The following is a 26,168-nucleotide window of genomic DNA, read 5'->3' on the forward strand; positions in this document are numbered from 1 at the left end:
TCCGAGCCCCCCAGCCCATCCTCCTCATTTATTTCCCAAGTCTCCTCAAGGCCCTGTCGGCAGCTGTCCCCACGTGCGGATGGCCTCGCGGGTGTTGTCCTCAGAGGGGACCATTGTGAAGGGGCCGTGGGCCCGTTGGATCAGACCGGCTGCAGGAGGCTCGTCTGGGGCACAGGAGTGAGGTGACCGTTCAGGAATCAGCATTGTGGAGGGGTGCAGTGGGCTGGCTGTCAGGCCTTCCTGTCCTAGCCCAGAGAGCTCCCTTAGACTTAGACAAGGAGCAGCCCGTCTCCAGGCCTCACTGACTCCGTCTGTGCCATGGGGGCTGGGGGTGGGCCGGGCTGACCCAGATACCAGCTTCCCGGGCTCCGGTATAGGTGACAGCACTCTCCAAACTGTGTTTTATAAATTAGCAAATGTTCATGAAAAACAACGGGAGGCAGTTCCATAATCTGTTTAGGAAGTTCTGGGTTGAACAGAGATGTAGAGAATCTTCAAAAAGATATGTTCACCTCATAATCCCCAGAAACTTGAATGTGACCTTATTTGGCAAAAGGGTCTTTGCAGATGTAATTAAGCAAAGGCTGTTGAGATGAAAGGGCTTCCCACATGGCACTTGTGGTAAAGAACCTGCCTGCCAATGCAGGAGACATAAGAGATGCGGGTTTGATCCCTAGGTTGGGAAGATCCCCTGGAGGAGGGCGTGCAACCCACTCCACTGTTCTTGCCTGGAGAATCCCATGGACAGAGGAGCCTGGCAGGCTATAGGTCCATAGGGTTGTAAAGAGGTGGACATGACTCAAGGGATTTAGCACGCGCACACACACACACAAGATGAAATCGTTTTGGATTTAGTGAAGGCCCTAAGTCCCGTGACATGTGAAAGGTAGAGAGAGCTTGGAGACTCAGACACATACACTCTGAAGCAGGGTGCCATCTTTGAGCAGCTGAGTCTGTTCAGCTGAAGCTGGGGTGGGGCTGGACCTGGAGACTTACCTACAGCCACTGGGGGAGGCAAGCAGTGCCCTAGAGTCTGAATTGAGGCACAGATTACACACCCAGTCTCCAGTCTCAAGCATCACCCCACTCCTGGGTCTCTGTGCCAAGTGACAAAAGCTCCATTTGTTGGCCTTACTATGTGCCAGGCAGTCTGTTAAACACTCTCCATAAACTATCTCATTTAATCGGGTAGCTCAGTGGTAAAGAATCCACCCGCTAATGCTGGAGACGGGGGTTCGATTCCCAGATTGGGGAGATCACCTGGGGGAGGAGATAGCAACCTACTCTAGTATTCTTGCCTAGAGAATTCCATGGGCAGAGGAGCCTGATGGACTACAGTCCACGGGGTTGCAAAAGAGCTGGACATGACTTAACGACTAAACACAACAAAAAAACCCCCATGATATGCGGTTTCTGTCACTCCATCCAACACAAGAGGATCAGATGCTCCGGGAGGTCGTGTAACACAACTGCGCTGTGGATTGCACACCATCTGACGAAGGCCTGGGTATAACCAGCAATGGCAATCAACATGTTGGACAACAGGGGCTTTGGGACTCTGACCTGTTAATTAAGGTGCCGCCCAGGAGCCTGCCCAGTGCAGACCAGCTGAACATCCACTTATAACCAAAACAAGTATATACTGGAATCATGTTGGGAAGACAGTAGGCACCAACAGATTCCAGCTATTCTTTTCCTTGGTGTTATTTTCATTATCAATCACTCCTCCTGGGACTATGGGGACAGCGAGGCATTCTGTTCTATTTCACACTCCATCCAGGTTTTCTAAGCTCTGATTTGCAGCTTGTTTTGCTGCTCAAGCGTCTGCAAGGGCTCCCGACTGCCTACAGGAAGTACTCCACCTCCTCTGCCGGTCATAGCTCTTGAGGACTGGCTCCAAGCTACCTCTGCAGGTGGATTTCCCTCCTCCCCTCCAAGGAGGCCTTTCTCCTCTGGGCTGCTTCCTCGCTGTGCCCCTGGACAAGCCATGTACCTCCCTCCGTGGGCCTTCACTGAGGCATTCACCCTCTTCAGATGCCTCTTCACTGAACTGTCCTTCACGGCTGCTGGAATCCAACCTCTAACCTTCAGAATACTCTGACATTCAGGGGGCACCCACTTTTGAAAATCCTACAACTCTCCCTACTTGCTCACACTTGTTCACATGCCACATAGCATCTGTTTTTGCCTCCCAGCAGCCCAGTCACAAAATCAACATCTCGATGTCAGGAAGCCATGGCTTTGCTTCTAAATCAGCACTCCCCAAACTTTAATGTGCCTATGATTCACTTGGGGATCTTGTGAAAATGAGATCCAGATTCATCAAGACAGGATGGGGTGTGACCAGCCCCTGGGTGATGCTGACCACACTTGGAACAGCAAGCCCCATGCCTCTCAGTCTTGGGAGTTTATAACTAAATGCTACATCTGGGCCTCACCCGGAGTCTCTTAATTAGCCGTGGGTAGTCTGGGTGCTGTGTTTTTAAAAGCTCTTCGGGTGATTCTGATGGGCAGCTGGGGCTAAGAGTCACTGGGCCAGCACCATGGTTGAGGATGCTTAGACTAGAAGCTCTTGGAGGGCAGTGACCTGATCCCGGAGACAAGGAGCAGGCTGGGGAGGCTGAGGTACCATAGCATTTCATGATGAAAAGGAAGTGAAAGTCATTTAGTTGTGTTCAGCTCTTTTGCAAATCCATGGATTATAGCCCACAAGGTTCCTTGGTCCATGGGATTCTCCAGGCAAGAACACCGGAGTGGGTTGCCATGACCTTCCCTAACAGGGACTGAACCCAGGTCTCCTGCGTTGCAGGCAGATTCTTTACCATCTGAGCCACCAGAGAAACCATGGTCAGGGCACTTCGAGAACATCAAGGGAGAGTACCCACGCCTGACGACCCAGCCCAAAGGCATCTCTAAAACTGCAGAACCGGCTGCTGGGAGCTGAGCCCAAGAAGACAGTAGCCAGGAGCTCCCTCCTTCTGCCCAGCAGCCCAGCGGGGTCAGTTGGTTCAGAAGGACTCCTGCCCTGGCACCCAGGAAACAGGCTACTGTGTGGAGTTAGAAGGTGCAGGGTGCCCTCTGCTGGGAGGTTTGAGCTATTTCTCTCCAGAGACTCCCAGGGTGAAGTGACCAGAGATGGAAGGGTGCAGTGGGAACGTATACTGAGGCCTGCTTCTCCTAACCCCTCGAAATGGGGGGAAATCAAGGCAGGCCAGGATGCTCTGTGTCTCTTCTGTCTTCTGATTCCAGGATGGGAACTATTTGACCACACAGAAATTACGCCAAGTCCCTTCCACCTTTTTGTTCTCATCATCGTGATCATCTTCGTCAGGTGACATGAAGTGGCTCATATTAGAGATAACAGGACTAAAAACATTGATGTTTGCTCTATGTACTCAAGAGGGGCTGGGCTCCGAGCACCCACAGATCCTGGTCTGGATTGCTCTGTGGTTTATAACACACAGAGGTCAGTGTGGGGTCAGCATCAGCAGTGATGGGAGTTAGACTTCAGTCTGGAGCCAGGGCCAGGGGTCAGCCTATGGCTGAGATCCAGGGTCATCCTTGCAGAGTAGGGGTCAGCCTGTGTCCAGGGTTGAGGCTCAGTAACCAGGGAAGCACCAGCTGGCAGGTCTGTCTCATTACAAGCAATGGCCACACGTCTGCCTATGGTGAAGGAGGCCTGTGTCTAGGAGACCTGGGCAGGAGAGAAGAGAGTAGAACTTTCCAGTTTCCTCCAGCTCCCCCAGGATGGCTGCTCCAGCTCGTCACCAGACTTAGGGACCGAGGGTCCAGGCATCAGTGCACCGTGCATCCGAGGCCAGCCCCCTGGGAATGATCCACAGAGGGCCCAACCCCTGGGCTCCACGTCAGGGCCCAGTGCCTCCTTCTCATGTCTACTGGCTTTGACACACGCTCTGGACCAGGAAATGTGGGCAGTACTGAGGGGACGGGGTCCATCTAGCATCATTTTGGGGGCGTTGAGACTCAGCCTGTGGAGAGGCACGGGAATTGGCCCCGTCATAGACCAGGGATATGAAAGCTGGGGTCTGAGGGTGGATTTCACAGATATGTGGGACTTTCTGTGATTGCATCGGATTCTTAAAGGGGCCATAATCCAAAAACATAGTTAAGAATCATCGCTTAGGCCCATCCTTAAAATCCACCCTCCCACAACCTGTGTTTGTTATAGCTTTCTTCAGATACCACTGACAGACTATACACTATATATTTATAGTACCCAATTTGATAAATTTCAACATGTGTTTATACTGTGACGTGGTCACCACAGTTAAGATAATGAACATATCCACAACCCTCAAAATAAATCTGCCTTCCATCACTATATATAAAATTAGAATTTTATATTAATGGAATGATACACTTTTGGGGGTCCAGTTTTTTCCATGCAACTTTCTTTATATTTATGCATACTATTGTGTATATCAATAGTTTATTACTTATTATTGCTGAGTAATATTCCATTGTGTGGCTTTACCACAGTTTGTATATCCACGCATCTGTTGATGGATGTTTGAGTTGTTTCCAGTTTCTGGCTATTACAAATGAAGTTGCTGTGAACATTTGTAGCTAAGTATTTGTGTAGACATATGCTCTCACTGGGCTTCCCTGGTGGCTCAGTGGTAAAGAATCTATCTGCCAATGCAGAAGACGTGGGTTTGAGCCCTGCGTCAGGAAGATCCTCCAGAGATGGAAATGGCAACCCACTCCAATATCCTTGCTTGGGAGAATCTCATGGACAGAGGAGCCTGGCAGGCTACAGTCCATAGGGTCGCAGAAGAGACACACTTGACTTAGCAACTAAACAACAACAACAACTCAGTTTTTTTTTTTTTTTTTAAGCTTTAGTGTCATTCTTTAAAAAAATATATTATTGATTTCTTTTTGGTTGCATGGGTCTTTGCTGCTGCTCAGGCTTTCTTTTGTGGGGAGCAGAGGCTACGTTCTGGTTGTGGTGTGAGCTTCTCATTGCAGTGGCTTCTCTTGTTTCAGAGCACAGGCTCAATAGTTGGGGCACAGGAGCTTTGTTCCCAGGCATGTGGAATCTTCCTGGACCAGGGATCGAACCCAAGTCCCCTGCATTGGCAGGTGGATTCTCAACCACTGGACCACCAGGGAAGTCCTAACTCACTCACTAATTCTAGGCTCTTCTTGTTGGTTCAATGGGGTTTTCTGTGTATAGGATTGAAGAAGGAATTCACAGGGCCTGGACTCCACCTTAGGCCTGTTCATGCTGATCATGCTCGGCCACCTTTCCAATGGACTCTGAACCCCGTGTTTAGTGCCTATGAAAACAACAACAGAAGGATAAGACCCCCTCCAGACAGAGGAGCCTTGAAGATCGTATCTAGGTTACTCCTCGCCTAAGAGAAAACATACACTAATCACCCCTTCCTCCAGACAGGCCATAAATTTTTCTGTATCTATCAGAGTGTAACCTCAGGTTTATTGATTACTGGCTAATTGTTTGACTGTTTGAGCACATGAGCACATAGCACGTGAGTGATGGGGTTATTGGGATTGTATTTTCCTTGGTTTATGTAAGTCTCAAGGAATTTGGAGTGGTGGGTCCAGACTCGTACACGTGGGGTATAAAAGACTTTCACAAATGCTGGTCGGGGTCCTTGGCTAGGAGGAGACTCTGCCTTGGGCCCACCGGTGTAATAAACTGCACTCCACTATCTGCATGGTCCTTCTGAGTGAGTTTGTTTCCCGGAATGCGTGGCTACAACAGGATCATGTTATTTGCAAATAAAGACAATTTTGCTTCTGCCTTTCCAATCTAGGTGTTGTTTGTTTTTCTTGCTTGATTGCACTGGCTTCAACACTAGTACCATGTTAAATAGGAATGGTTCGGGTGGGCTTCCTCGCCTTCCTTCCAATCATATATAGCAAGGAGGTATTCAGTCTTTCACTGAGTGAAAGCTTTTATTTGCCCTGGTAGGTTCTGGGCAACCTCAAAGGGGTGGCATTTTAGGACTGTTTGGAGGACCTTGGAATTAGCCTTGGGCAGTACGCTCTTCTTTTCCCCTTTATGGTTCAGACCTCATGGAGACTCCCAGTCCCTTGAGGGCGGAGATGTTATGTTTGATTCTGGTTCCTCATGCTATTCCTGACGTGGCTGGTAGGCTTGACAGATTCTTATCACCAACCAAGTCACTGAATCTTGCAGAAAGGGCCTATGTGACATGCCCTTCTTTGCTCTGTCCCCTTTGCTTTCCTCCTAACCCAAAGGCAGCCATCCTGCCTTCCTTCCCTTCTGTTCCCCTCCAGAAACCTGAATGGAAGGAGACATGAAAGCAAAGGGATCAGGTTTCCTGAGCATCAAGTTCCTTTCACGAAGAGTCCTCATTCAAAAATAAACCTGTGGGGAGGAGGGGCGGAGGGTGACTGAGACAGGAGGGAGCTGTTAGCATAGCTCTGCTTCCAGGCTGTATTTTTAGGGCTGGCATTTAGGCTTGGCCTGGGGACAAGAGGCTGGAAAATGCAAGGTATTTCCTCTTCCTGTCAGCTGAGACACTGTGTGTGAGTGTGTGCATGAGGCCCCTGCCACCTTCCCACTTAACACCTCCCTGAATGGCAAACAAGATGCACTTCCTCCACCGGCCTACTCTCTGCTCTGCTCTTGGCTCGGCTGATTACCAGTCCTTCAGTCCTGTCTCATCTTGGGACACTCTCGAGGTTCTTCCCCAGACCATAGCACAAACTGCTTCCTGCAGGGAGAGGAGCACCTTGTTGCCTTGGGGGTGGGCTCTGCACTCTCTAGCATCCTGCATGGGAGACTCAGTGGTGACATAACTGATTCACTTGTTCGATTATTTATTCACATGTTGCTAGCCGTGTGGCTTGTGTGAGTTACTTAACTGCTCCGAGCCTCAGTTTCCTCATGTGTAAAATGGGGATAATAACAGAACCTGCTTTATAAGAGTGTTGCAAGGATTCAGTGCATCAATATTGATAAAGTGCTTAAAGTGGTTCCTGGTAGGTAATGAGGGCTCTGTAAATGGTAGCTGTTACAATCTAAGTGCCTATTGCATTTCAGCCTCGAGCTTGGGCAGGGGCTGGGGTTGGGGCTGCAGTGCTGAACTAAACAGATATGGTCTCTGACCTTTATTTGCTTATTCAATTAGAGACTTGGTTGCTGCCTTTCAGAATTTTAAATTCTCAATCTCAGCTTTAGACCCGCGCCCTGCTTTCTCTCCGTGGAGGAAAAGGTCTCTTTTGCCCATCACAAGGTGATAAAATATATAATCAGAGAGGCGATGATATTGATGTCAATAGCACTTTGTGGAATTCTTAGTGATTTTGTCCCTTCTCTGCTTTGTAAAGTTATTTCACTTTTCACCATTTGCCTTATTTATGAATTGGAAGGGAGGACAGTTACTGTGGATGATCATCAGGTCTGTCCCAGCCCTTCTTTCCCATAAACAGAATCATCTCTTTATCTCTCCTTGCTGTTGGCGGCGATGGCCCTCCCTGGAGTTGTGCAGTGCACAGCCTGTTCAGCTGTATAACCTAGCCTGCTTATGAGCCACCGAAGCACCTAATGTCCCATCTCCTGAGTTTATGCAAAGCAGAAAAAATAAGTATAACATCAGTCAGCTCAAACAGGAATGAAAAAAAGCAAAATAATACTTATCTGATTCCTCCCCTCCTTCCCTCGCCCCTCCTCCCCCGTCCCCACCCCAACTTTGTCATTCCCTGAGCTTGGATGGTTATTCTACTGTTGGTTTCTTTTGCCCAAGACTTAATTCAGCAGAGGCTTGTTGACATTCCGTCTTCCATTTGCAAATATTTATTAAACACAATTGGCTAGGCACCATGGTACATGCTGAGATACAGTGAGGCCAAGGTCCTTGCTCTCATGGGGTGTGCATTAGAGTTCAAGGAGATAGATAAGAAACAGGCAGAGAGAGAGGCAGGACAGTGTCCAAGAGGGTTAGGTACAGTGTAGACAGTCACAGAGAGTCCTGGATGTGGGGAGGTGAGGGTTATGTACAGTGTAGACAATCACAGAGAGTCCTGGATGTGGGGAGGTGAGGGGGCCAGTAGACTGAGGGGAGGGAAGACATCTCTGGAGAGGTGACACCGGAGTTGAGTGACGTGGGCATCCTCACACTGGCCCGGCCAGGAAGGGCTGAGCCACCTTCTATGCTTGGCCTCCTTCCATCGCCCCCTGCTCTTTCCCTAGACCACCACTCTACTTCCCGCCTCCTGAGAAAAAAGTCTCCAGTGGCCTTTCATCTGAAGAACGGAGGTGGTGTTCAGTCGCTCTGTCATGTCCAGCTCTTTGTGACCCCATGGACTGCAGCACCCCAGGATCCTCTGTCCTTCACCATCTCCCAGAGCTGGCTCAGCTCATGTCCATCGAGTCGGTGATGACATCCAACCATCTCATCCTCTGCTGCCTCCTTCTCCTGCCTTCAATCTTTCCCAGCATCAGGATCTTTTCCAATGAGACAACTCTTCACATCAGGTGGCCAAAGTATTGGAGAACAGAGGTGGAGGCTCATAAATCTTCATTCAGACTGAAACAGACAGATCCAAACAGAGGAAGGAGTCCTTTAGGTCTCTGAGTGGATGTTTGGGGTGGGTCTCCCCTCTGAGCCAGCTGTTACATGGATATGCGAGGGTCACCTTGAAGGGAGTTGTGCATGCCTGCCAGGCTTACTCAAAGGTGGCCTAGGCTGGAATGATGGGAAACCCAGGGTCACTAGGTCAAGCTGGTAAAGAAGAATAGAATTTTCTCCACTCCCTATAAGAACAATGTGTAGAAGCGAGATAGTCTTGGGTTCCAAACCCCATGCCAGCCTCTTACTGGCTGGCTGAGCTGGGGAAGGTACTTGACCTCTCTGTGTCTTAGCTACCTTGCTTGTTATAAGGGGCAAGAGGTAACCGTATATACCCCCACGGGTGCTCTGAGGATCCAGTGAGTTTGTACACACAGCGCTTAGAGCAGCATTTGGAATGCATGAGCACGTGTGTTCAGCTTGATCTCATTTTTCAAGAGGATTATCTATCCACTGGCAAGTTTTCTTCTGTGTGTCAGAGACCTCTGTTCCAACTCTACAAATGCAGTCTTCGTTCTCTCGTAAGAGGCTTGCCCTGGAAGAGGAGAGTTGTACATGGATTAGGGGGAAATGTCTGAATGTGTCTTTTTAATATATGGAAGGAGAACCAGCACAGCACACATGGGACATATGCCCACATTTCCCGGGTTGTGTGCATCAAAGTTTTTAGCTTGAAGATGTGGGTATCTACATTTGCATCTCTAAAAGGAAGTTCTTTGTTGAGCTCTATAAAAGAAGGTTTTTATTCTTCTCTCCACCCCCTCATCCATCCATCTACCCATCCATCCATCCATCTATCCACCCATCCATCCATCCATCCATTCAACATTCTATAGCGCTTTATTTTTTTGCTAGGTGTTGTACTGGTTCTTGTTTATTTGTTTTGTTTCACCAAGGCAAACCTTAGTCCAGGTTGATGAGAAAACAGACCCTACAGCAAAGCTTGTGTGCTAATGCTTGATTGTGGGATACAATCCCAAGAAGCAAGAGTGAGGTGGGGTGGACGTAGGACAGTGAGGAAGAAAAGCAAAACCAAGGTGATCTGTTCCTGGGCCGGCCTCAGCTTCTCAGAAAACACAGCTGGTTGCTCAGTCATGAGGGTCGTCCCCAGAGAGGTCCTGCGGAAGCATGGTATTGGACAAGCTGCTGAGGGCGGAGAAAGAACAGGCGGCGTCTTTGCTGGCCCTTCCCCATCCACCAGGCAGCTGTCTGCTCTGTAGTTCTAGACTGTATTGCCTGGCCCCTCCTGGCAGCCACTGGGGAAGCTGGAGCTTGGCGGGTCCCGTGGAGTCTGACCCTGGGCACAGTGGGTGTCAGGGTTTCCATTTGTGGCTGTGATGCAAGCTGTTCACCCACCGTCACGCCCATGGGAGGCTGAGCTGATGGGAGCTAAGAAGGAAACAAACAGAGGAGCAGAGGCCAGGCACCACTGGGAAAGACCACTTTAGACAGGGGTCTGAGAACGCCTCTGGAGCAATAGTATTTGAGTTGAGGCCTGAAGGATTAGATGGAGCCCTAAGGAAAACCGGAGCAAGGGCACTCACAGAGGTGGAACTGGCCATGTAGAGGCCCATGGATGCTCGTGTGTTGAGGCCATGAGAGCAGGTGGGGCAGCCGGAGAGGGTACTGGGGGTGAGGCCGGAGACCCCGGGGGCCAGCCCCTGAAGAGCTTCCGGGTGGAATGTGGAGTTTGAATTTTATTCTGAGAGCCATTTGAGGGTTTGAGGCAAGAGTGACCTTAGGCAAAGTGCAGTTTTCAAAGTCAGGATGGTCGCCACGTGAACATAGTTGAGTGCCACCTTGGAAAGGTTATCGCAGTGTCCAGGCTGGGTTCTGCCACCAGCTGACTGTGTGGGACCCCAGGATCATCTCCCTGAGCCTCCTGCCTCCACGCAGGCAAGAGGTCCTGGGAGGCCTGGATGGAGGGGTGCAGGGGATAGGACCCCCCAATCTCAGGTGGGGAAAATGGCAGTGTTGGAAGCTTCTGTTCTGTGTCTGTGGAGAGGGAAGGAGGGACCGTGTTCAACAACAGCAAACCCCACTGGCCCTAAAATGCGGAGTGGTGAGGCTTTTCGCCTTTCTTTCTGTTGGTCTGTGGAGAGGGACCCAGGGCTCGCTTGGTGGTTTTGAGGCTCTGGCCAGGAGTCTGCCCTGGTGACATCCTCACCTGACTGCTGAAAGGAGCTCTGAGTTAATCACCTTTGAAACTGCGGAACAGTCTTCTTTTTTTAAATTTTTTTGTAGATTGTGGTAAAACAATCGACCACTGTAATGATTTTTAGGGGTATGACTCAGGGGCATTAATCACACTCACCACCACATTGTTTGGAAGCATCACCACCAACCATCTCCAGGAAACTTTTCCTTGGCCCAAACTGAAACCTTGTAATCGTTATTAAACAGCCACTCCTTCCCTCTTCCTTCAGCCGCCGGCAATCACCATTCTAGTTTCTATCTCCATGAATCCGACTAGTCCGGGTGCCTCCTAGAGGAAGTACTTATAAGCAGAATCGTATAGTATTTTTCCTTTCTGTGACTGGTGTATTTCACTTAGCATAACGTCCTCACGGCTCATCATGTTGTAGCCTGTGTCAGAATTTTATTTCTTTTTAAGGCTGAATAATATTCCCTGTGTGTGTGTATATCCCCCAATTCGTTTATCTGGCCATCCAACAACTTGGACACTTGGGTTCCCTTTGCCTTTTGGCCATTGTGATTAATGCTGCTATGAACATAGGTATAAAAATAGCTGAGTTCCTGCTTTCAGTTCTTTGGGTGTATACCCAGGAGTGGGATTGCTGGACCATACAGTAATTCTATTTTTAATTTTCTGAGGTACTACCACACATACTATTTTCCACAGCAGTTGTACCATGTTACGTTCTGCGGGCCTTTCTTTAGTAGGAGGTGGCGGTGGGAGTGTCAGAGGCCCTGCAGATTAAAGGCCTACCACGCGCTCCTGGTGTCCTCCCTTCCTCTCCACAGTGGCTTAGGGTTGTCACGATGGTCTGGCTTCCATCTGCCACACTGACTGTGAGGTAGGGTCACTATCCCTCTTTAACTGAAGAGGACGCCAAGCCTCTGATTCTATGGCAGACAGCTGCTGCTCTTGCCTGCCCAGCCTCCACTCACCTCCTTCCGGTTTTTCCATTAGGGAGTCACCCTTCCCCCAGTCTCGGTGCGTGCTGTTCAGTGGGAGCCAACTCTGACCCTTGGCTGCAGGGGTAAGTAAGGATTCTGCTTCCTCTGGACATGGTGATTAATTCAGCAGAAGTTTTATGACCCAGACCTGGCCAAACAAGAGCTGGTCGGCATCTTCCAGAAGTGTGCAAGAGTTTGGGGAAGTAGAGTTTGCTTTCAGCTGGGGTTAATAAAGAGACAGGATGGAGCCTCCAGCTTCTGGTGGCCATTTTCCCTACCTCTTGGGGTGATTGTAATGGAGCATGAAGTCAACACAGAAATGCAGAGCCAAGAGGTAGAAAGAGAGACTCAGGGAATGTTATTCAAGCACCCGGATCTAACTGTACCTGAAGCTCTTAAGTCTGCGCCTGGACTTTTCAATTACAGGAATCAAAAAATCTTCTTAGCTTAAGAAGTTGAGTCAATGTTCTCTCCTTTGCACCTGAAGGGAATCCCACTCAATTTAGAGGTTAAAAAACTTGCCCGACATCACTCAGCCAGGAAATGGTGATGCTGAAAACTCAAATCCTTAAGGGAGTTCCTGGCTTAGATCTGGATCCCAGCTCAGGATCAGGAGTAACCCTTGTCTGGCTCTCATTCAGAACTCGGAATCTGCTAGATGTCAGGACGCGGCATCCCGGGACAGGAGCTCCAATCTGGCCAAAGAATTGCAGGAACCAGCAGAGCCACGATGCACAGGCTTTGTGAGCTAAACCCATGTGGAGTTGGTAAATTACAGCCTGTGGACCAAATCCAGCCCAACCCCCGTCTTTGTAAGGCCCACAAGCTAAGAAGGCTTTTTACATTTTTAAATGGTTGGAAAAAATCAAAATCAGAATATTTTGTGATATGTGAAAATTGCATATGTTCAGATTTCTTTATCCATAAGTACTGTTTTATTGGCTCATAGTCACTCACTCACTGGTTATCTGTGGCTGCCTTACACTGCACTGCCAGACTTGAGTAGCTGTAACCAGACACCGTATAAAGTATTTACTGTTTAGCCCTTTACAGAAGAAGTCTGCTGACTGCGGCCATATCTCGAGCTTCCCTTCTTAGCTTTCCACACTCTATTTCCAAGCTAGTCTTCGTGTCCTTTTAAGCTTCCTCTCCCTCCATCTCTGCTCCTTAAAAGAGCAGGACCCTCATGAAATCAGTGAATGCCTGGAAAGCGCTTAGCACATGCCTGGCACTTGGTAATGGCTCAGGAATGAAAAAGCTGCCATCAAGGAACCTGATTAAGCAGTTGAGGACATGTGTGGTGGCTATGTGTCCCATATCCATTGCTTACTCCTTCAGTGGCTCCCAACAAGGTAAAAATAATAGTAGTATTTACCTCTTATGGTCCTTGTGACATCAACTCAGCCATTACATGTAGGGTTCTTGGAACGTAGGAAAGGCTCAGTGAGATCCTAACTGTTACTGTTCCTATTTACTTAATCTCTTTGGAGGTACCTGGAATCTGCCAACAACTAAACCTAGCCCCGGTCTGGCCCAGCATCCCATAGCAAGATCCCATAGCAACATCACCCACTGTGATGGGTGCAGAGACCTGCTGTCCTGACTCAGAGCTGTTATGTCATATCAAGCGGGGGCTCCATGTTACCCCTTAGGAAGCAGCAGGAAGCCTACCAGCCAGGGGCTAAGAGAGGGGTCTGAAAACAGGATATCCTGGGGTTGGCCCCTACCTGCAGAGGGGTGTGTGTGGTGTGTAGCTGGATGATACTTGACTCATTTATAGGAAAAGAAAGAGCAAATGGGTCCAGTGCAGGATGGAGATGAGGGCAAGGTAGAAACAGCCACCTGAATAGCGGAGAGGGTGTCCCCTGGTTCAGACTATAGTAAGTTGAATGAGAACGGGTAGAATTGAAGGGTCCATGGGACTTCTGCCCAGGCTTAAGGCCACTCGGACGTTCAAGAAGTCTTGTGGGAGGGGGTTATCTGTGGACCTGCTGCCTCTCCAAGTCTCTAGCTTTGTCAAGGCCTTGAGGCGGGGGGCGAGCTGAATATTCCTTGCCTGAACCAGCCCCAGCCCACTCGCAACCACTCACTGCAGTGCGTTCCAGGCCAGAGCCCAGCGCTGCAGCTCCCCATGGGGACAAGCATCCATTCTCTCACCCGGAGGGTAGGGCAGGGGCAAAGGGGCCTTCCTGGGCCATTTCGGGACCTGTCCCTCCCTAGTAACACAGATATGACAGAGAGCAGGGGACTATCCAAAAACTAGCCAAGTGGACACGCACACACATGAGACACACCCAGCACGCTGTTCTAGCGAGACACATCACACTCTGCACCCACACAGAGAAGCGCACAGCCCTTTCCCACCGCACACCGAGACCCACATACGTCCTCTCACACACACACACCGTGCTGGCATGGCCCGGCCTAACTATGAGCGCTACTCCCATGCTTGTTGGAGGCCAGGGCAGGCCGACATCAGCCTTCACGAGTGACCGAGAGAACCAGGTCCAGGGGACATCACATAGAGGCCACCAGAGGGCCCGCAGGTTCTTACACACCACGTGGGCCAGTGACTCCCACACTGGGGGCACACGCTAGGGGCCTTTGTTGACAGTTCTCGGGCCCCGATCCCATCTGAGAACTGGCAAACCAGAATCTCGCTGGTGAGTAGGGGCTGGTGACCAGGGTAAGAGGGCTGGGATCACACAGGCTTTCTCCAGGGCCAGACGGACTTAGTAACCTGCTCCAGCCCAGGCCCCTCACTGTTCAACACAGGAACCAAGGCTAAGAGAGGGAGACTGACGTGCCCCAGGTCACCCAGCAGTCTCATAGGAGAGCCAGGATGAGAACCCAGGTCTCCTCACTCCCAGTGCCCAGACTTCAGGTCTGTAGACCTTGTGCCCTTTCCTGCCCCCCACCAGCCCGAAGTGCCCCTCCTCTCCTGCCTCCCAGCAAGGGGCCATCTGGCTCTGACGCTGTGCAGGGGCAGGGGGCCCACAGCAGGCAGACTGTCCCCATCCCCCCTTCCCATGTGAGGGAGGCCTGGCTTAGGGCACGGAGGGCTGGGCTCCCTGCAGTCGCAGATGTTTGCCACTGCATGCTGAGCCCCGATCCTGCTCCTGGGGGAGGCCGGAAAGGCACATCCACATGCTGCCCAAACATCTGGACTTTGCAGAGGGAGCCAAAGCACACCATCCAGATGTTCTCAAAGCCCAGTGCTGGGCGTCAGCAGAAAGCAGACATCTGGTGGAGGTTGTGCTTATGTTGGAAGGGAGAGAGTGGGTGTTGTTCATAGATTCAAGGTAGTCTTTGAACAACGCTGGTCACGGGAGTGAGCCTGGGGTCTTCAGCCTCCCACCCCAGTGTGTGGAGTGGGCCAGACCTAGCCTCTTTGGGTAGGATTCAGATCCCAGGGACAGCAGCCAGGTGGGGTGAGCAATCATAAACTCACAATAATAGCTACCATTTGTGGAACACTCACTGTGTGCCAGGCACTGTTCTGCGCTTTACACGTACTATCTCATTTTACACTGGCAACAACCTCGTGGAGCAGGTACTATTACTGCTCCCATTCTCTAGGCCAGCAGTCCCCAGCCTTTTTGGCACCAGGGATCAGTTTTGTGGGAGACGATTTTTCCATGGAGCAGGGGAGGAGGATGGTTTGGGGATGATTCAAGGGTGTTACATTCACTGTGCACTTTATTTCTATTGCTACATCAGCTCCACCTCAGATCATCAGGCATTAGATCCCGGAGGTGGGAGACCCCTGCTCTAGGCAGCCTAGAGGCAGGGAGGTCATATCACTGGCCCAGAGGCAGTGCTGGGCTCACGTGGAAGCCGATGCAGGTCACCACTGACCCCCTATGCCATCTCATGTGCACCCCCATGGTTTCTAGGGGCCAGTCTCAGCACGCCCTTCCTTTCCCCAACACCATTTTCATATGAGGGATTTTTTCATGGAGGGGATGGGAGACTGGGAGGTGCCCCTTTTTCTCGTGGTTGAATCTTGGGGAGGGAGCCACGCCAGGCCTTCCTCCTAGGCTTGTGGGTGGCTGGTGGCGGTGGGTGCCAAGTGTCCCAGGGCTTCCAAGGAAAAGTGAGCTCCCTGGGGCCAAGGCCAGCTGTGGCCGGCAGGGCTATTTATTTTTCTGCCCCTAAGCCTTTAAGTCATCTGTTTACATAGGGAGGAAAGGAGCTGGGCTCCGTGTCCCTGCCCAGCACCCTCCCTTCCCCACAACCTGGGGAATGGCAGGCTGAGTGAAGGACCCCCAAGATCCCATGGAGGAAGCTCTGGAGCCAGAATCATAGGGCCGCTGGGGGACACTGCACTGAGGGCTCTGATGGGATCCTGACCAGCCCTGAGTCAAGGACTCCATGCTCCCTCCACCCTTCCTGTAGCCCCGGTGGAATCCTCAGGCTTATAGGCCCTAACAGGTTCTCAAGAGCAGCTGGATATCAGCCATTCACCCCTTAGTATAAATGGCTCCTTGTGGCACAAAATATTGTGTCCTTTCTCAAGGCAGCATCAGGGGAAGGGGTGACAGGCCAGGAATGGAGTTGGGGAGGCGTCCTGGGCTCTGTGGCCCTGGGAGAGGCAGGCCCTGCTTCTGGAGGCTGCTCTGGCTCTTTCCTCCCATGAACACGTCTCAAGATCTAGGACAGCACGCTCTGGGGCAGGGCATACACAAGGAGAAGGGGTTACTGATCTCAAGGAGCAGGGGAGCTGGGAGCATGAGGAGCAATCCGTGGATGTCCTCAGCAGCTGCTTTCCCCAGGTGTGGGAGGAAAGATGGGCAGCATCCCGGGGGGCCTTGCAGAGGAGGTCACACTTCAAGTGGCTCCAGAAACAAGAGTGGTTTCCCTAGCTGGAGAGCAGGAATTCCAGTGTGTGCAAGAGTCAGGTGCCCAAAACTCAGGGCCAATGCGAGAACAAGCACACAGAGCATTCAGGGCACTGACTGGGAGGGTGAAGCTGGAAAGGTTGGAGCTAGAGCAGGAGGGGCCTTGGGTGTCCCCTCAGAATCACAGGCAGTGGGGAGTCATTGAGAATTTGGAGCGAAGGAGTGACCACCTCACAGTGCTGACAGAGAGAGAAATCCAGAAGGGCGAGACAAGAGGTAGGAAGACCCTGTGTGGCCTGCGAGCAAGACAAGGTGGCCAGACAAGGGAGGGCAGAGGTGTGGGCAGGCAGATAGACTGGACAGACATGCACGGACCATATTTATCTCATTCCAGAGGAGCTTGGAGAAGGCAATGGCAACCCACTCCAGGACTCTTGCCTGGAAAATCCCATGGAAGGAGGAGCCTGGTAGGCTGCAGTCCATGGGGTCTCAAAGAGTCGAACACGACTGAGTGACTTTACTTTCCCTTCTCACTTTCCTGCATTGAAGACGGAAATGGCAACCCACTCCAGTGTTCTTGCCTGGAGAATCTCAGGGACGGGGGAGCCTGGTGGGCTACCGCCTATGGGGTCGCACAGAGTCAGACACGACTGAAGCAACCTAGCAGCAGCAGCAGCAGAAGGAGCTTAGGAAGGGAATGTGGATAGAGCCAGGGAAAATAGAGATTCAGGGTCCTCCTTTCTCTGGATCCTGCAGAGGAGGGGGTCAGAGGACCTGGAGGGAAGATGTTGGCTTGGAGGAGCGAAAGGTCCCATTGGGTGGGCGAGCAGGACAGCCTCGTAGCCAAAGAAGGGGAGGTACTCAGGTTCAGCTCTGCGTGATGGGCTGGATTTACAAGTAGACATAGGGTGGGGAGGGCATTCCAGGGAGAAACTGGCTGAACAAAGGCGATGGGCACAGTGAGAGTCCACATCCTTATTTCTTCTCGAGCCCCTTCACCAGCATCATCTTGCAGCCTGAGGGTATTGATGACAGGATGCAAGCCAGGGCATCCGGCTGCTGTTTGACCCATGGCTCTCTTCTCCTGGCTCCCGGGACCCTCTCCCCAGTTCCTGCCCTTCTTGCTCTCCTTTGCTGCTCCCTCCCCATCTCTCCCATCTGATGTTGGCACCCAGGGCTCGTCCTGAGCCTGTCTGCCTGCTACACGCATCCATCAGGGACACCTGGGAGAAGAGGGTGGCATGTTGCAGACAGAGGGACAGCTCAGGCAGGCTCTGTGGTGGCGGAAGCTTGGCAGGTTGGAGGGACCAAGTGAAGATGGCGTAACTGGTGTATCGTGGGCAGGGCAGAGATCTCCAGGGCTCTGTGATGAATCAGTTCCAGAACACGGAGCCTCTCAGCCAGGGGAAGGTCGAGAAAAATTGGCTCTATTTCCAGAGAGAGAACAGAGGCATGAAAGGGCCTTGAGAGAAGGCAAACTCTACAGCTCTCCGAATTCTGTTTCTCCTTGTGCCTGGGGTTCCTTCTTCCTTGTGGATCCTGTTTCTTGGCAGAGGGGCTAGATGGCAGAAGCGGCTGAGGACCGGGAGGCTTGGTTCTGCCTACATTCTCCCACTAACCCTCCGTGGGACCCCTGCAGGCCCCACCCACCTCAGCTTCCTGTGGTTAAGAAGGTTCCAGGGTAGTCCGGAACCGAGTCAGGCCAGCAGTGAGCCCCTTCCCAGACAGGTCCACACCTATGCAGGCGCCAGCAATTTTCCTGCCTCTGGAGGGGTCTCCTGTGCGGCTGTCCACATGTCTGCCTTGGCCAAGGCTGCAGGCTTCACTCATCTACCCTGGCCTCCCCCGGCCAGGACGTGCAGGGCAACAAAGGGATGAAAGAGCTGGGACTAGCTCGACTTTGAGATTGCTCTTCTCTGCCTGGCTTGCTGGAAGCCTCCGTCCTTCTTTGGTACTCCTTGGCCTTCATTTGGGCTTCCCTGGTGGCTCAGATGGTAAAGCGTCTGCCTGCAATGCAGGAGACCTGGGTTCGATCCCTGGGTCGGGAAGATCCCCTGGAGAAGGAAATGGCAACCTACTCCAGTACTCTTGCCTGGAAAATTCCACGGACAGAGGAGCCTTGTAAACTACAGTCCCCGGGGTCGCAAAGAGTCGGGCACAACTGAGCGACGTCACTTCAATTTGGAGGAGTCAGCCAGCCTTGGCTGCTGCAGCCAAGGAAGATGGCAGATGGACATGCATGTCATCTCTCGGACTGACGTCCTGCACCCTAGAGTGACCCAGAACTGCAGGGTTCAGGCTCTGTCCTCCAAAGCATACTGGGCATTGGGGTCTCATCTGTCACAGAAAGAAAAGGACCAGATCCCCTGGGTGCTCAGGGGGCTGAGGCCATGCTTCCAGGGATACTAGCTGTCCCCTCCAGTGACTGGGTCACCATCAGACCCAAGCTGGGTGCTGAGGTAGAAAGAGCACTGGGGGCGGAGGGTGGGGGGTGGGTGGGGGGAAGCCTGGCTTTCCCATAACCCACTGGGTGATCTGGGGACAGCCTCCCTTACATCTCTGAGTCCCCTGTCCTCCTCTGAACGGTGAATGGTACAAGACAACCTCAAGGGGCTCCTTTGTTCTATAGCTTGTGAACGCATGACTGCAGGGTCTGGGCTGCCTGGGACACACCCCTGAGGCTTGGAGGAAGGTAGATGCTTCAGTTTTGGCCAATAGTGACCACAGGGGTCCACTGGCCCATGCTTTCCATCCATGGAGCACAGCCTGCCTGCTGCAGCCACAGTGTAGCCAGAACCAGCTGAGCCACTGCCTCCTGCGTCCCTCTTACTGCTAGGTACCCCTCTGGGGCTTGGGGCTATCCTGGCCCTCACCTTGTCCCTTCATTTGCGTTGCTCTGGAAAGTCAAGCAAGACTCCTTGAGAAACTGATCATAAGCTCTGTGAGGGCAGGGGTAGTATGGGTCTAGTTCATGGCTTTACTTCTGGTCTGCTCAGGAAGGGCAGGGCCCTGAGTGTTCCTGTTTTGGGAAGTCCCACAGGATGGGCCCAGTGAGCAGGACATGGAACCCACTGGCCAATGCCCCTCCTCTTGGGGGTCCCCAAGGAGCAGAGAGGAAGACACCCCCTGAGATGCCCCAGAAGCAGGAGCCACAAGGAGGTGGGCCAACAGCTGCCTTTGACGCCACCTCTTGTTGGGAACTGCCCAGCCAAAGGACTCAGACATTTGGCTTCCAGGTCTAGATTTAGTTTTGATTCACTGGGTGACCTTAGACAAGTTACTTAACCCCTCTGGGCCCAAGTTTCTTCTTGGGAAAATTACAAGTAAAATTCTCATTGTTGTTTTTTTCCCTCTTCGCTTTCCCACTTCTAAGGGAAGGAAAAATGATGGGAGATATAGTCAACTGTGTGATGCAGATATCAGGGGTTGCAGATGATATAGGACAGACAGACCAATCCAGAACCCTCTGATGTGGCTTTGAGATCCATCACACACCTTCAAAACACACACACACACACACACACACACCCTAGTTTGCACTCCTTTTAACTCCCCCAGTTTTGCCAATGCAGTTAGATTTTTCCATACCTGAGGCCCAAGAAGAGGCCCCAGGTTACCAGAGGAGATGGGCAGACCTGTGCTGAGGCAGTGGTGTGCTTGTGTTAGCCATGGAGAGGGCTAAGTGTGTGATAATAATGGAAGGAATAGAAGTTGTGGTTTTGTGGCTCCATAATAAGCTCATTTTCAAGTCTCGATTTCAGTGTTTTGAGACATTACTAGTATCTCCTCCTGGCCCACCTCCCAGTGAAAGAAGCCCATCCATAACTTTAGAGCTCAGGGCAAGACAGCCTGGAGAGGTAAACTCACTGGTGCAGGGTCCCACTTTGGTCGTGAGAAGTGGGCAGTGCTGCCCTCTGCCCCACCTCTACTCAGCCTCCCTTGCCCCCGCCACCCCCCCCCCCACACACACGCTCCTGTTCCCCAAGCCTTTGAGAAGTCTTGTGAGTCAGGTCATTAGGACCCAGGGTCTGCCCTGTGTCTGAGACTCAGCGAGGGACAGAGAGGGGCCAAGACCAGAAGCAGGAAGTGGCGGGACACAGAGTGTGACTCCTGACCGAGCAGCTGGCCCCTGGCTGGGGTGACCGCGCACTTGCCAGTTCCCAGGGTGGGGGGTGTTGAGCTGGTGGAGCGGCTGTGGCCTGAGAGCCGCCTTGGCCCCCGACCTGGACCTTGGGGAACCTGGCACCCTCTGGGCTTCCTCTGGGAGGCCAGCCCCTTCCACCAAAGCCACTCCTGGCAGGACAGCTGATGCCCAGGCATTGGAGGGTGAGAGGCCTCGCAGTGAGGCCCTCCACTGCCCTCTCTCTGCTCCCCATGGTCAATCCACAACAGCGCGATGTCTCCACACCTGTCTCCTGCCCTGCCGGGGGCGGGCGCCTGGCAGGAGCCTGCTGTCCTCCTTAGCCTCCCCTAACCTAGGAAAGGCCTCCTCCACTAAGCACCATTCATTCCCATTTGGTCCTCTCCCCCTGAACTCCTTGATTTGGGATAGATACTGGGAATGAGAGGCTTCCCTGGTGGCTCAGACGGTAAAGAATCTGCCCACAGTGCAGGACATCTGGGTTTGGTCCCTGGGTCAAGAAGACCCCATGAAGAAAGGAATGGCAACCCACTCCATTATTCTTGCCTGGAGAATTCCGTGGACAGAGGAGCCTGGTGGGCTAAAGCCCATGGGATCGCAAAGAGTAGGACACGACTGAGCGACTAACACACACGCTGGGAATGAAGGGGTCATTCCTAAGGCTGAGGAGGGCTCAATGAGAGATGCTCTACCTGAAATATCTGAATTAATAAATGCACTTTCATTGCCCTGCCAAGTTCTGCAGTGGCAGACTCAATACTGACAAAGCTGTCACGGCTGTCCCTGGGCCATGTCCCTTTAATGAAAGGATGAAAGACTCTGGAGGCAAGCCCAGGTAGCAGCTGGGTCATGAGCAGTGGTTGGCAAGTCTGTCTTCAGAATATTAACAATAAAACAACAACAATAATAGCTAATTCATATACCGCATACCGTTTGCCTGCCACTCTTTTTAGCACCTCTCACGTGCTAACTCATTTAATCTTCACAACCCTATGGGGAAGGTTTCATGGATGGGGAAAATGAGGGACAGAGAAGTTAAGTGCCTTGCCTGGGTCACACAGCCAGGAGATTGCTGAGGTGGGGTTTGGATATCTGCAGATAAGCTGCACAGCTCCTACACTTGAGCATTCATGCAGACCGCCTCTGGATCCTTTGGCCGTTCAGTGGTCTCTCTGCCATCCTGTTGGTCCTGATTGAGCTCCACATACTCTTTCTTCCTGGAAGATAGGAAAGCCCACACCGGCCTGATCGACATGTGCACTCCTTTGTAAAGGATGTACCCTAGTGGATCTTTTAGGCCCTTGTTGGTTTCCCCTGCAGCTGCCCCCTGCTCTTCACCCCTCCCTGGCATCCCCCAGGCCCCCAGTCCTGCCACCCCTTTGTGGGGACCATGGCCCCCAGGGCCAGCCTGGCTCTGCGGGACCAGTGATTACACCCTCCCTACGGAAAATCGCCCGCTGCGCCCTCCCCCTACCCTGTGTGCTCCCCAAACAGCTGAGCCCGTGCAATGTGAGAGGGGCGGCTCCTTGCCAGAGGTTTCCGGAAAGCATCCAGAGGTCACTGTGGGCTGGCTTAAGTAGGCTGGGCCCTGACCACTGCTCTGAATAGCCACTGTCCCGCCTGGGGCTGCTCCCTCAGCTCCAGAAGGGGCTAATTGGTGGGTGGGGAGCTGTGGAGGGCTGGATGCTAGTTTGCAGCTGAAGGAGGTGACAGGGGAGTCAGGCATTTGGTTCAGTAGCTGCCAAATAGCAAATGCCAAGAGAAGATGGAATGGAGCATATGAATCTTCAGGCTAAAACTGCCTTCCCAAGCCCCATCTTTGTCTTTAGACCCAACCTCCTCCCGACAGCTTGCCTACCCACCCACCCACCTAACAAGCCCACCCCTTACCTCTCAGACCACTACCGAGCCAGCCAGCTTGGACCCAGGCCACCTAACATTCGGAATGCACACTCCCCACCCCGACCTGGACCCACAGTGCTCATCCTTCTCACCTTAGCCAAGGATGCACGGCTCCCAGCGGGCCTGCACCAAGTCCGCACCCTACCTAGGTCATCTTGGGCCTGTATCCACTCACCTTCCACCAGATCTGTTGATTTCCGTCACCCAGCCTATGACCCCACTGCTGGGCAGGCCATTTCGTCACCACCCTCCTCCCCCAGACCACTCCATCTGCCCCCATGGCCCCTCGCTGCCCATCCACAACATCAACCAACCGCCTGCCTGCTTACCTAACGTGCAGCCTGCACTTCGTAAATCAGCCACTATTTCCAGACCCAACTCCCTCCAGGCTCTAATAAATGTGGTTCTCCAGCTCTTCTGGAACTGTCCAAGTATGAGAGGCCTCATCTTGGACAGAGAGAGATTTTCTACTCAGGTCTCAAAGGAGCAGGGCATGTAGGCTGGGGCTCTTGAAAAAACATTGTTTCTTCCTCCCTTACAATTCAAGTACTGCCCTGCTGGGAGAACATGAGATGGCTTTCCACACCCTCTGTTGCAAAAATCTCATTGGAAAGACAGAAAGTTTCAAAAACTAGGAGACAGCTAAAAGGGTCACCAGGAAATGAAATTCAGGAGGCCCCAGATGGATGGAAAGAACTCTTTAAAAAAAAGTTATTTATTTGCCTGTGCTGAGTCTTAGAAATGGCAACCCACTCCAGTATTCTTGCCTAGAGAATCCCAGGGATAGGGGAGCCCGGTGGGCAGCCGTCTATGGGGTCGCACAGAGTCGGACACGACAAGCGACTTAGCAGCAGCAGCAGCAGCAGCAGCAGCTGGGTCTTAGCTGCGGCAAGTGGGATCCCGCATCTTCACTGTGGTGTGCAGGGTCATTTAGTTGCAGCATTCAAACTCTTAGTTGCAGCACATGGGATCCAGTTCACCAACTAGGGATTGAATTTGGGTTCCCTGCATTGGGAGCACAGAGTCTTAGCCGCTGGACCACCAGGGAAGTTCCCAACAGAACTCTTTATCTAAGTTCCTCAGAAAGGAAAGCAGAGTGGAGTAGTGAAAGGGTCACAGGCGAGGATCAGGGGCCTGGGTTCTGCTCTTGCCCCTGCCCCCATGGGTGAGCTTGCACACTGGACCGTGGCAGTCCGGGGTTCTGGGTTTAGACCCAGCTCTGTCACTAACCATGTGGTCTTGGGCAAATCACCTGGCCTCTCTGGGCCTCTTCGGTAAGATGGCAGTGTAAGGAGATGACATCTGGCCTCCCCAGGCTCTGGCCCCACTGCTGTCCTTGGGCTGGTGGAGAGGCCCTGTCAGGAGCTTGGCCAGGCTTCTGGTGCCCTCTGTCCTTGGCACTCTGGTTCCAACAGCAGGAGCCCTGCTTCAACCAATGACCAAGCTCTGCCTGGTGCATGGTTCCTGTAGGATTCTCTGTGCTGAGCAGGGAAATAGTAGACAGGGAGGCTGCTCCAAGTACTTCCTGAGAGGAAGACATGTCAGCAACATCCCCACAGCCAGATTCTGTAGCCTGGGGAGAGTGGCTAGGCACCATTTCGCATGTCAGCACCCACTGACTGTTCATGGCTGCCTGGGGCACAGCTCAAGGAAGGAGCCTGTGCTCAACTAGTGATGTCTGCATAGGGGACAAGGAAAGGGGACATGAACGCCAGGGGCTAGGCCTCTGGGTTTGTTTCCCTATTGTTATCCTCAAACCTTTAGTAAAATCTCATTTAAAAGAGCATTCCCTCACTGTGACAGGAAATGAAAGGAGAATACTGAGTCTGCCCCCCGGGATCAGAAGCCAAATGGGAGCTACCTCCCATCCCCCCACTTCAAGTCAGCATAATGGTGGAAGGGGAGATTACCTGGAGATCTTCCCTAAAGGGTGACTCTCATGGTGCTGTGAAGTGTGGCCTTTGGGGCCCACGAAAGGTCACACTTCACAGAACCTAAGGGTTTCCCTGGTAGCTCAGTTGGTAAAGAATCTGCGTGCAAGGCAGGGACCCGGCTTCGATCCCTGGAACCGGGAACATCCCCTGGAGAAGGAAATGGCAACCCACTCCAGTAGGTTTCTTGCCTGTGAAATCCCATGGACAGAGGAGCCTGGTGAACTACAGTCCATGGGGTCGCAAAGAGTTGGACACAACTGAGGGACTAACACTTACCTTATGTACATTTACCAAAAAACTTTCAGATTTCCCCATGAAAATGCAGACTCTAGGAGGATAAAGTATAGTCTAGTGTCTGCTATTTCCAGTTGGATGAATTGTTAGCCCTGGATGACCTGGCTGTGTTACTTATCCACTCTTCTCCTTCTTCCTTGCTTTATTCATTCACTCCATCTTCCTTGCTTTATTCATTCACTCCATTTGTTCACCAGTCCATCAATCCATTCATTCGTTCACCCATCCCTTTATCCTTTCATTTATCCATCCGCCCATCCATTCATTTCTTTCTTCCTTTCCTCCATATTCACTCACTTTGTCCAGTTATCCATCCACTTATCCATCCATTCATTCAGGTATCCATTCATCTATTTTTTCATTCATTCATCCACTCATTTACTCACTCCTTCAGCAAACATTCAGGGGCCCCGCCTCACCCCTACTGCCAGGAAATCTCTTCATCCTTGTCAACTAGGCCAAGGAGGACTCCCAAGCTAGAAAGTTTTGAAAAATGACTGCAGAAAGCATTCGAGTGGGCAGGGGCCTACCGCAGACCCAGGTAAGTCGCTTTCCCGATTTGGCCTCTGTTCTCTGACTTGCAAATGGTCAGAGGGCAGTGGCACGAGAAGGAGAAGAGAGGAACTGCCAGAGTGAAGGGCAAGCGAGCAGCTTCCTGGCCTCTATGTGCTGCCTGTGGGAGAGCGGGTCCCCGGGTCTATATTCTTGAGGTCTGGGGGAGAAGAACGTGTCCTAGGAGCTGGTCTGGTCCAGCAGCCCCTGCACTGCTGCAGTGGGGCTGATTTTTGTGTGAGTGGGCACGTGTGGGTGCTTCTGGAGGGGGGTGTGTGTGCTCACGTGCATGCGTGTGAGTTTGCAGGAATGTGTATACACACTGCATGGTATTTCCAGAATGTGAATGGGGGTGGGTTTCCACCCTGGAGGCCCTTCTTTAGAAGGAAATCACAGCCCTGCTGTCCCCACTGGTCTCTCCATATCCCCCACCACCTCTCTCTCGCTGCAGCCCATCTTCATTTTAGGAGGTCCCCTTAGCATAGTGGCAAAGATTTAAACTCTATACAGCGTAGATCTCAATCTCAGATCTGCCAACTACTGGCCAGTCATGTGGTCTTGGGCAAGTGACTTTCCCAGTGGCAAAATGGGTGTCGGGTGCTTCTGGGGACACAGGGGCACAGTGAGTAAACAGGGAACAGCCCTGCATGCGTGCCCCCTGAGTTACACTAAACAGTGGGGCCTCTACTCTGAGTGGAGGCGGGAGTAGAGGAAAGACCCATTTCCCAAAAATAATGACTTTGACCCTGAACCCAAGCAGCTGGTTGGAGCTGGT

The sequence above is a fragment of the Ovis aries genome, chromosome 25 (genome assembly GCF_016772045.2).
Source record: "Ovis aries strain OAR_USU_Benz2616 breed Rambouillet chromosome 25, ARS-UI_Ramb_v3.0, whole genome shotgun sequence".
NCBI lineage: Eukaryota > Metazoa > Chordata > Mammalia > Artiodactyla > Bovidae > Ovis > Ovis aries.